Source organism: Bactrocera tryoni, chromosome 3, assembly GCF_016617805.1.
Source record: "Bactrocera tryoni isolate S06 chromosome 3, CSIRO_BtryS06_freeze2, whole genome shotgun sequence".
Lineage (NCBI taxonomy): Eukaryota > Metazoa > Arthropoda > Insecta > Diptera > Tephritidae > Bactrocera > Bactrocera tryoni.
In genome coordinates, this window is record NC_052501.1 from 42,243,045 (window position 1) to 42,255,961 (window position 12,917).

Consider the following 12,917-nt stretch of genomic DNA (forward strand, 5'->3'; position numbering starts at 1 on the left):
GCGTATGTTCGCTTCGACGCGCCGTTAACAGTTGTGTTGCCAGCTGTATACTTTTGCTCAGCATCAGCCACAATCTAAGAGCCGCGCGTCCACGCTGCGGTTAGACAGTAAACTGCTCGGTCGACGCTGGGCCGTTGTCGCCATCACCTAAGCCCTAAGCGACTTGACAGTTTGTTCGCAGTAGACTGTTGGACTGTTGGAAATAGATAGGTGACTTGGCGTATACATATTTATATGTGTACATAGATGAATCTATTTGTAAGTATTTGCGCTATTAATATATAGCTGTAAATATACGCAGAAGCAGAAGCATTGATATATGGTAACCCCTCAGTAAAAGTAGATAAATATTTGAAAAAGAGAACTAGTTCGGAACTGTTCTTTTTACGACTGAGTTTGGCCTAGTCTTACGGTTAATTATCGGCACTCTACGTTTCAACTTCCTTCTGTCGATGAAGTTTTTGAACACTCGGTAACTAGCTTGGAATGTCTAAGATGAATAGCTTACCACCCCTAACTAGGAAACACATATTATAAAGCCTCCCAGTTGTCGATATCTTTGTAGATAGGCAAATTTCCTGACTAAGAGTAAATACGAAAAAATTTAGTAAAAGTGCTTGGTTAAAACAGGTCAAAATTTTATTCTTCTTTTCCAAAACTCTTTGGACAGTATCTATTAATTGTCATAAAATGAGTGTCCAGGGTTTAAAAAGTTCTCTACCACGTAGCCATCACAGCACTAGTCTCTCAACTAATAGTATTTGTCGAGCTTAAATATAGAAGAACTTTACTTCGTAGGCAAGATCCAGAAAATTAAACATACACTTTTTATTGATAGTACTCTTCTCTCCCCGACCTAATGAATGACGGAAATGGAGCATTTTGAAACACTATCATCCCAAAGGCATTCCAAATAAACTAGTCTTCCACTAGTTTTAGAACTATTTGTGTATGGAGGGGTTTGCCTTGCATACACACACACAACAAGTATTTATGGATGCATACTGAAGTGCAGAAGCTGTTGCTGTTTTTATTTACCTTTTTTTGTTTATTTATTCAGATTAGCAAAACGAGTTATACTAAAAAAGCCAGGGTTGCCAACTTTCTTACACACTTTTTGTTACAGGGAATTGTTTACCTTTTATTTATAGGTCCACAACCAATGAGTATAATGGAGAGAAGATAATAATATTTGAAGTTGAAAAATTCTTAGTCCAGAGCTTTTAAATTGAGCAAAAGCTTTTTTTTAAATACTATCTTTTATGGTTTTAAAATGTTAAGAATGTTTCTCTTAATAAACTAATGTTTCTTTTCATAATCTATACTACAGCATAGAGCTAATAGAGCTTTTATATGAGAGACATCACTGAAAGCTTTCAAAGAAGAAGCCTATTTTTCAGCCAAGTATGCTCTGATTTTTTACAAGTTATCATCAACTGGTTACGCTTTAGGATCTTTTAGAATGCTTAAAGAAGTTTTACCGATAATATTTCAGCAATATAGTAAAAGCTCACTAATTAATACCGATAACAAACTACAATAAAAAAAGTATAAAAACTGTTTAACTTTTATTATAGCATAGTGCAATAAATAATGGAGTTTAATTCAGAGAGCTTCACAGGAAAGGAATATATTTCACTTATTTTACTTGACAATTTGGGTTAAGAAAAAAATTTGGTGAAATTATAAAATAAAGACCTGTCTTTTAGCGCCTTAAAACATTCTTAAAATAGTTAAGTTCATTCCGCCACAGTAATCTAAAAAGCTTCAAACTTTTGCTTTTACAAGCTTTTAGAAAGACTTTCTTTGAATTTACTCAGAACTTAGTGCTTTTCAAAATGTCTGTGAAATATCTCACAATAATTCCAATAAGCAGAAGTTTATAAGTTCGGTAAATATATTGTAGTGAATAAAATAGCTTTTTGAAGCATTTTGGGCTTTTAGAAGCTTCATGTGCCTTCAATCAAAAATCACTATTTCAACCAAATTTTTATAATGTCGAAAATGAGTTTGATTTTTTATAAAATTCATAAACTTGTGAAATGATAAGATTTCGTCAGCCTTAAATTTTTAACCACTAGACATTTAGGTATAATTTAATTGTCCCAACAAATGAAAAATAATGATTAATGCCAAAATTTCACAATAAACGCATTAACCTAATTTAATCTGGATTGAATTGATCTTGAATTGGTTGAAATTTGAAAAGCTCTTTTAAAAAGTGTAAGCTTATTCAAGCTGTTATCCTTATCAGTTTCAATTTCGGTTTAATTTATATAGTTTAATATTTAATACTGAACATTTTTTCAAGAATTCGATACTTTTCTTTCTGTTAAAATGTAAAATTTTTAAAGAGCTCCGAGCGAGCTTTAAAGTTTTGTTCAGATATGAGTCTCATTTTCAGCGCAAAACACGAAATCAATGCTATATTTTCTATAGACGCTTCCGAAACTACTTTAGAAAGTGTAAGCTTAAATAAGATTTTATCGAGCTTTTACTTTTTACCAACATGAGTTTCGTTGTCAGCGCAAAACATGAAATCTGTACTATACTTTAGGTTAAAACTGTTAAAACTAATTTAAAAAGTGTAAACTTAAGAAAACGTTCTTCGAGCTTTTAGTTTATTTTAGCTGTGAGGCTCATTTAGAGCAAAAAACAAGAATTCGATACTATATTTGCTGTAGAAGCTTCGGTAACTAGTTTAGAAAGTGTACATATACTTTAAAAAGCTTTTTTTCAGCGTTTCTATTCTTCTCCAACATGAGTTTCCTTTTCAGCGAAAAACATGAAATCGCTACTGTATTTTCGGTTAAAAATGTTGAAAGTGATTTAAAAAGTTAAAGCTTTAAAAAGCTTTGTTCGAACTTTTAATTTTTTTTAATATGTGTTTCATTATTAGCGCAAAACATGAATGTATTTGCTGCAGAAGCTTCGGAAACTATTTTAGAAAGTGCACACATACTTTAAAAAGCTTTTTTTCAGCTTTTCTATATTTCTCCAGCATGAGTTTCCTTTTTAGCGAAAAACGTGAAATCGTTACTGTATTTTAGATTAAAGATGTTGAAACTAATTTAAAAAGTTTAAGCCTAAAAAAGCTTTAATCGAACTTTTAAGGTTTTTTTTTAATATGCGTTTCAATTTTAGCGCAAAACATGAATGTATTTGCTGCAGAAGCTTCGGAAACTATTTTAGAAAGTGTAAACTTAAGATAGCTTTTTTCGAGCTTTTATATTTTTTCAATATGAGTTTAATTTTCAACGCAAAACACGAAATAGTTATCAAACTCTCTGCAAAAGCTTTTAAAATTTTTTAAAGAGTGTAAACTTAAAAAAGGCTTTATTAGAGCCTTTAAGCTTTCTTTAACATGAGTTTAATTTTCAGCGTAAACATGAAATCGATACTACACTTTCTGTAAAAAGTTTAAACTCAAAAAAGCTTTGTTAGAGCTTTTACGTTTTTTTTAATTTATTTTTTTTGTTTTTAATAACTACATAAATTTTTAATGCTTTGCTAAAAAGCTCACAAAAAATGTGAAAGCTGAATTCAGTTAGATTACTGCTCGAAATTTCTGTGGCTGCTAAATATCTAAATTAATGAAATGTTTAAAAATGACTTTATAATATATAATTTTATATCACTAAAACCATTTCTAGGAAATTGTACGTCGTTAGTTTTTGGTATTAAAATCAGACATATTTGGCGAACTTCTGCGTAGCGCTTTTAAGCTTATCTAAACAGATATTAAATTGCATTTTTTTCTCAATGAATTTTTGTTGAAGCATTAGAAAAAAACGTACTTTTATAAAATTCCGTAATATTCATATTTTAAAATTATTATTTTTCCATTTTAGTGCCAACTGAATTTAAATCTCAATATTCGCACTAATTTATTAAAATATTTCATTTTTATCTAATCTTTAACTAAATTTGGGTTTATTCCAGCAGTGACTTGTAATTAAACATAAATAATATAAATAAAAGCCCCTCAACGTTTAAACTCGCTGTCGAAATTCCCACAAGGTTAGCAGCTCTGACGGCCGCCGCTTCCACTGAAGTGAGTTCGGGCTGATGCGCTGCCACCGTTTTGATCATCTCCAGCAGCTAGACAGACGTCAGCGAGGTAGACTTAGCGTACACATTATAAATAAAATAAAAATAACACAAACATTGTAAAATTAGGTGCGGGTGTTTGTTGTAGGGCATCTAAATATTCGTATGTATTTGTGAGTGTGTGTGTGTGTGTGTACAGCTGATAATCACACTGAGTAAACATTTTCCTGACGTTGTCTAAAATTGACAATCCGCTTATCGCGCTGTTATGGCATCAAATCGGTAGCATTGCGCACCAACACACACACTCACACATGCACACAAAGACAGTTGGGAGAAGAGCATTCATGCATTTACCCTGCATTCGGCTCCCGCCTCGCGAACATGTGCGCCGCCCTTTGACTGCTTGTGCAGCGCCCGTTTCGCTGAGACTGTGCGAAGCTGGCGCGTCGATGCTGTCTAAATTGAGTTTACTTGCTTGGCATTGAGCGTGTTGGTCGGACAGACAGACAGTACACAGCATAATGCCGCACACGCTTGCCACCGCTGCAGGCAGTGCGCTGAGTTTATCGGCGAGAAGCACGCGCGTGACAGCAACAGATGAGCGCGTATGTGAAGTGGAATGAAAAGTTATAAATTGCAGCGGGAGGAACATGACACCAACACTCCCGCGCGCACTCATACACACACATGCACATGGTAAATATGCATATCCGCTTCCGCCCAGAACTGCAATAAATAACGTGACACATCCGTTACGGCAGCAACAAGGAGCGCTCGCATCTTCGCACAGCCACAACTATATCCGTGTCCGCATCCGCATCCGCAGTGGCTTGCGCTCGGTTTCGCGCACACATTTGTCTGTCAAAGTCGCTGCCACTCGCAGTGCTCGTATGTGTATGTGGCATGCGCGTGATGCAATTAGTTGCTTAACTAGCTATATGTATGTTTTTGTTGCTACCAAAGCATCCCTTTAATTTTGGGCAACTGCGATGCTCCTAAGCGCGCCAAACGCCTTGGGGAGACTTGGCGCTGCGCTGCGTTGCCAAGCTCTTAAGCGCTTATTAACTGTGTTGCCAGCGCCAAGAGTGTCAATCGCTTGCTTGCAGCCAACATAAGTAATTGTGGAAGCAATTTGCGTAATTGCTGGGGCTTACGTGAAGTTCTTGTTATGGCAGGCAACTCCGATAACTCTGGGGTTTGGTTGAACGCTAGAGACCTAAAACCAAATTTTATGTTCAATTGCAAATTGTAATATCCGTAGACCACAGTGTTCTCTGATAAAACAGTGGTACTCTATTGCTCTTTTCGTGTCCGACTGCTGCTAAGTTTAGCACCATCGGCCATTTGATGAATACCAACTTGTTTTTTTCTTAAAACTTCGGTCTTAATGCTGGATTGACAACTATTGTCGAATAATGTAATCTAAGGCTTCAAATCTGCAAACAGATACCATTAAAGGTGTAGTAGATAGATGACCTTGGTAGAAATCAAGCTTCTTTGGCTCGGATATATGCAAAACTCGACAAAAGTCGCTACTATATAACGGGTTTTTCAATAGGCACGCTGCAAACATAGACCGATACACAGCAAACGACGATATATTTTTCCGTTTTTTTTTTTTTGATATTTCTCTTCATTAAGGTTTGTTTTGTTATGGAAAGATATACGATCTAACAACGAGTCGAAATTATTAGAACTTACTACCGAAATTCGGAGTCAGTGGCCTCAACTTTAAAAGCGCTATGTCTATTTTATGATCGTCATAATCATCCTTTCAGATCAACAATTGAGCGTCTAGGGGAAAAATTTGGATCCTTAGGCACAGTACAAAATGTCCCCGTGCCAGTGAGACAAGGAAGTGCCCGTAGTGTCAGTCTCTCTGTTCGTGAATTTCGCTGAGAAACAAATTGGAAATGATCCGGATTTTCATCGAAAAATCATCTTCAGCGATGAGGCTCATTTCAAATATGTGTTAATGGTCCGGCAGCAATCCACACGTTCACCATGAGTCCCCATTGCAGCCAGAAAAAATACGGTTTGGTGCGGTTTAAGGGCCGGCGGTGTCTGTGGGCCGTACTTGGTCGGGATGATCAAGATCGGAGCGTTCCTGTGAATGATAACCGATTATTTTTGGTCCAAATTGGATGATATGAACTTGGGCAACATGTGCTTCCAACAGAACGGCGTCACAACCCACACAGCGAATGTCACAATCGATTTATTGAAAACCAAGTTTGGTGACGGCGTTTTGAAGCCGTTAGACTATTTCCTACAGGGCTATGTCAAGTCTATGGTCTATGCCAACAAGCCAACGACGATTGATTAACTCTTACGAATATCGAATGTGAAATTGCAGCAGTATTGGCGGATTTATGCTTGAAAACCGTCGAAAATCGGGTTCATCGTCTGGACTTCTGCAAGCGTGTTCGTGGTGGCCATGCAAAAGAAATGAAGTTCCACACATAATGGCATCGAATGTACCTTCACAGGAATAAAGAATTTCATTGATATCCCAAACTTGTGTAACGCCCTTATTGAAAACCCCGTTACTAACTAAAATTAAGTATATTAGAATTATTTGTTTACATAAATCTACTATACGAAAGATATCAAAAGGAATTAGAAAGCGTGTGCACTGAATTTTAAATCATTAAGCTATGCCATACTACGTTTAAATACAAAAAATTTCTACAGTGAAAAATGTTCGCAAAATTGGTAAAACAGAACTTTACGAGTCAGGTGCACAAACATTTGTCAGGCCCACTAAGGTGAGCTAAACTGTTGTTACACAGGCACCGCTTGTAGATATATACCAAGTAGCAAGCAAACGCAGTCTTTAATGGCTAATGAGCATTTAGCTCGGAGCGCGCTTTGAAGGCGGACTCGGGGCGTATACGCGACAACACTCAGTGAATTCAACGAACGCCGGAGAATTTAGATGAGAAAACATTTAAAGTGAAAGAAAACTAAGAAAGGAAATCAACAGTTAACTGCTCTGATGCAACAGCAAAAGTTGAGCATAGACGGAAAGTGCATGCGGCAAAAAAAGGAGGAAAAACTAAGTGAAGTGAAATAGATAAAATCAATTAAAGAACAAACGCAAAAGCATAAAATACGTGTAAGGAGGAGAAGGAAAGGCTAATTTTTAATAAAAAGCAGGTAGACTAGGGGGAAGCACATATACACGTATGCAAGAGCAGCGCGTATTGGCGCACCTAAGAATATTTTCTCCAAAAAAAATCACTTGACAGTCCAAGCGAAGATCAAGGCTTAGATTAAATTAACCACAAATTACAAGAAGCACGCATTGCGATGCAAGTGAATTGATTTCATTTATTTATAGACTAGCTCTACGTGTATGTATTGGTGTAAAAATAGTATGGAACGACCTCACTTTGCACGCGGTACAATTCACGTAATTAAAAGGTTCTAGAGAGAAATAAAAGGCAAATCGAGCAATTAATTAAAGTCAATTAATTAAGGCCAATTAATTAGAGGCTAGGTGACGGTGTGAGTACACCCCAAGGGTAGATAGCTGCTTATGTTAATACTCGAGGCTGAATACACACTCTACTCTACAGACTACAAAGAACAAAAGCTTTGCCATAAGAGAAAGGAAATGCGCTTTCACAGAGACATGTACAGAGATAATATAAATATCAATGCATGTATTGGTACAAAAATCCCAAGTGCACCGCCGAGAACTAAAGAAGAACTATCTTACAGAGGAGCGGCACAAGTTTTTCAATTCTGCACAGATCCATGTTCTACGAGGTGCCAACCATCTCCTTGTGCAAAATTTTCCAATGGGTTCTTACTACAAATTTATTCAAGTCAAGCTGACATTTTATTTTTAATCAGTATTTTTTGGCATTTCTGTATGGAAAGACTTACGATTGAACAACGTTTACAAATCGCTCAACTTTATTACGAAAATTCACGTTCTGTAAAGAATGTGTTTCGCACGCTTCGCTCAACTTATGGTCAACATAATCTATCTACTGCCCCAGATTTGAATTCTATAAAGCCAGATAGGTCTGAGTATTGTATTGAGGCGAGATCTTGACCCAAAAGAATCGGTTCAGCTGCGTGGACCTTAACCTGAGCTGCGTTTGCTTGATCTTCGTGGCCTTTCCATGTACACCTCTTATCAATTATGTGAGCACAGGCACAAGAGTGCGGTCTTGAGGTACACCAGCGTATATGGGTCTCAGATCTGACTAAACACTTCGACATCTGATTATGCGAGTATGACTTTAGAGCAGTCAGTAACAGTTTTTCTTTTAACTAATATTAAAGACTCTGTGCATATCATTACAGAGCTTGACGATCAAGTTTCTGTCATAATCTGGTGAATTTTTGTTTCCTAACGGCTTGATTTTATCCTATAGAAGGTTATTATACATTTACACTTGTAGAGACAATACATAAAATTTGGAGCAATGCTGTCGATTTGACAGTACTTGGTTAGTTATATGTAACTTCAGATCCCTACTAGTTACATAGACTCGGTTATAGAACCTACTATATCAAGAAGATATCAGAGCTCCCTTCTAATATATTTTGCTGCGCCAACTCATGACGTATTGTAGTCTTTAATTAGTTCTAATTGAGAAGAAAAAAATTATTAAACAATGTTGCCACTTGTTTAACAAGTCTAAAGAATTATAATTACAATATAGTTATCAAATTAAAGAGAATTAAGCGGCCTTACAGAAAACCAAATAATTTGGCAGGGTTGCCACTGGTTTAAAAATTTGAAATCAATATTTTTGATCGTATAAACGATCTTACAATATGGTATTATTATAACGTTTTCAGGTGCATTTTTTTGTGAACGTTGCCATCTGCTCAAAATTGTAATTTAATAAAATTGACCAAATAAACAAAGCATTACAAAACTTGTGTCAAACCAAGGAGTTGGAGAAGCACTTACAGCTAAACAATTTTTGAGCAGAGTTACCACTGTATAAAAAAATTTAAATCAATAATATTGATAATGTAAAAGAATTATTAAAATGAGGCTAACAAAATCATTTGCTTAACAAAAAAGTTTAGGATCACTTATGTAATCGAAATTTTTTGGCAGTGTTGCCAACTGTTTAAAAAATTAACTTCACTAGTTTTGATAATATGTAGAGACGGTTGCAACAATGCGGAATTGTAATTGGTATCAAAACTGTAATATAATTTATTTATCATTTGCGTTTCTTATGAACGTTGCCACCCGATATAAATTGCAATTTAATAACAGTGATTTATCAAACAATCTAGGGCAATATGGGTATCAAGCCATAGCTGCTCTAAAAACTATATTTTCAAGCGGAGTTGCCACCTGTTTAAAATTTTTATATGAATAAACTTTATAATGTAAAAGAATTATTACAATGTGGCTAACAAAATCGATGCTTAACTAAAATTTTTAAGATCACTTTCACTAAACGAAATTTTTGGCCGCGTTGCCAACCTATTAAAAAAATGCCTTCACTTTATATAATATATACAGACGATTTGTGGCAAAATGGGTATCGAAACGATCTTATAATTAATTTTACATTACGTTTTTTATGAATGTTGCCACCTGTCAAAAACTAAATAACAATGATAAAATAAACAAATTAGGGAAATATGGGTATCAATCATAGCGCTTTGAGAGCACTTACATATTTTGATATTTTTAGGCGGAGTTGCCACCTGTTTAAACATTTTATATGAAAAAACCTTTTAATATGAAATAATTATTAGAATGTGGCTAACAAAAACCATGTTTAATAAAGTTTACAGCTGAAACTAAATTTTAATAAAATAATTAATTTTTTTTTTATATAAACTAGGTGAAGCAATACTGGTAAAAAACTAAGGAGTTTTAGCAGCATTTACAACTAATAAAATTTTGAGCAGTGTTGCCAACTGCTTCCAAATCTAATGTAAAAAAATTACTAATAGATACGATTTATTACAATATGCTATCAAAACCATATTCCGAAAAGTGTATATAAGAAATTTAATTTTAATGAAAGTTGCCACCTATTTAAAAAAAAAATAGTTCGACAAACCTGGTAAATTGGACTAATTAATATAATATGGGTATCAAAACCATTTTCTCTAGAAAAGTGGATACTTGAAATTTAATTAGGAGGAAGGTTGCCACCGTTTCGAAAATTTAGTTCAATAAACCTGTTAAATTGAACTAATTTGTGCAATATGAGTATCAAATTAAAGAGGATTGGGACGACTTAAAACTAACCTAATTTTTAAAAAGGGATCCCACATGTAAAAAAAAATTAAGTAAAATATTTAATTTAACATTGCAATGTTCTTATTAAAGTAAAGACATTTAAGAAATTTTTGATTATATAAAAATATTTTCATACAAATTTTTTACACTTCACTTCCTCAATAACTTATTTTAACCAACGAAAAATGAAATCGACTATATTTCAGTTAGTGAAAGGCAAAATAATTATATTTTTATTAAAACGCGTAAATTATGCAGGCATATGAATCATGTTTATTTTGATTGCAAAATCGCTCATACACATAAGTCAGATTTTCGACGAATGGTCTGCTTTGATTTACGGCTGGCAGATCGAAAAGGTCAACAGTGACTAACCGAAGAAGCACTTCTGACACGCCCAAACACTTTACTTCACTATCTGTGGCATTTGCGCGTACACAAATCAAATTCTCAAAGAATTTTCTCATTATTTGTGTTGTTGTATTTTTAATTTTTCGCTTTTGTTGTTGCTTTAGTATTGTTATTTTAATTTATGTTTTTTTTTTAGTTTTTGCATTTAAACGTTAAGCACTTCATAACAAGGAAACACTAAAAAACACCAATCAAATAGCAATAACAAATCAAAATTGTTGTTGTTGTTCAATTATTGGGTAAGGAGAACATGTAAACAAACATTTAACATTAAACAAACAAACGTAGGCACATAATGAGCGCACACACAGCCACACACACATAAGCAGCTATATATAAATGCGTATATGTGTCAGTATGGGTGTGTGTGTGCGTATATTTGCTAAAAAACGCCATACATATATACAAACATAAGCAAAATCGGCGAGAACTTAATCGAAGTGCGCATAAAAAACTAGCGAAAATATAAGTTTCCAATAAATTTATTGCACGAAACAATAATTACAAATACATATGTATATACAAAATTATATTTAATTAACAAATAAACAAATGTTATATATCCAAAAAGAAAAGAAACAATTAGCACACTAATTTTTTTGGCGATTACAAACTGAGGTTTAGTGAAAGTAAATATTAAAAAAAACATTATAATCAAACAAAAATAATAATTAAAAAAATAATAGTTAAAAATAAATAAATATAACAAAAATACATTAAAGAAATAAATAAATAATAAAAATATAAAATATAAACAAAAGAAAAAATTTCTATTCAATTCTTTTTCTAAATTACTCAAAATTTTTGTGTGTTTTAAAAACGTAAAAATAAAAAGTTAAAGCAAAAATTACATAAAAAAAAATTCTTTAATACAATAATTTGCTTGCATTTTTTTACATTATTTAAAATCTTTGCGTTTGAGAGAAAGTTTACAAATCTTTAAAAAAAAAAATAAAACAAAAAAATTTTACTTTTTGATACAATCATTTCAAATTTTTTTACAGAAAGTTTTAAAATATTTTATTTTTGAAAATTTTTTCAATTTATTTTAATAAAGTAAATTAGAAAAATATCACAAAAAAAACAAAAATAAAAATAAAAAAATAAAATTAAAAAATGTTTATTTTCAAAAGTTTTAAAGAAATCGATTTTTGAAAAATATTGGAATAAAATTAAAAAATTAAAAAACAAAATTATGTAGAAAAATTAAAATTGCTTAAAACTTAAAATATTCAACTAAAATAAAAATCTCAACAAAAAATTGTTGACACAAGAAACACTTTTGAAATATTTTAATAATGGAAAAAGCATAAATAATTTTTTTAAATTTCAGTTTCAGAAAGTTCTGAATTTTTTTTTTGAGTTTTGAAAACGTTTCGATTCAATAAAAATTTCTTGACACAACAAAAAATGTTAAACTAAAAAATAACAAATATTTTTTTTTTTTAATTTTCAAAACTTTTAAAACTTTTCACATTTTTCTGATTTAGAAAAGTTTTGATTTTGGTTTCAATTCAAATAAAAATCTTTAACATAATAATTTTTTATTTCAAAAGGTTTTAAATTTTTTATTTTAAAAAAACTTTTCAGTTTTCTTAAAAAAAAACAATAATCAAAAAAATTAACATCTAAAAAACAAAATTTAAAATTTTGTTTTCAAAAAGCAACATGTTGTTGCTGTTTCTGGAAAAATTTATTTTTTTTTGTTGAAATAATAAAAACAAAAATTTTTGAATTCCTTTTTAAATAAAAAAAACTAATTTTTAAAAAGATAAAATAAAATTTTAAATTTTAAAATGTTTGGGTTTTACAAAAAAATCGTTTTTTTTTAATCAACTAAAAATCTAACATAATAATTTTTTATTTCAAAAGGTTTCGAAATTGATTATTTTTGAAACATTTTTCAAGTTCTGTTTAAACAAAACAAAATCTAAAATTTAACCAATTAAAACTAATATTTAAAATTTTGTTTTCAAAAAGTTTTAAAATTTTAATGTTTTAGAGAAATATTTGTATTTGTTGTCATTTAACTTAAAAGCTTTCATACGATTATTTTTACGCTTTTTGACATGAGTTATTTTTTTTAATTCTTTTTAAACAAAAATTATTAATTTATTAATTTAATCTTAAAAACTACAGTAAGTAGTCTTTTTGAACTTTTTAAAAAGTTTCAAAATGTTTGTTCTTTTAAAAATTAACTTTTTTAATGACATAA

At 32.0% G+C, this 12,917-nt stretch overlaps 1 protein-coding gene across 6 annotated transcripts in view; it reads right to left on the reverse strand.

Annotated features, from left to right (window-relative positions):
- Nucleotides 1-12,917, reverse strand: part of LOC120773133 (transient receptor potential cation channel trpm) — a 292,034-nt gene that overhangs the window by 128,455 nt on the left and 150,662 nt on the right. The window lies entirely within an intron of this gene.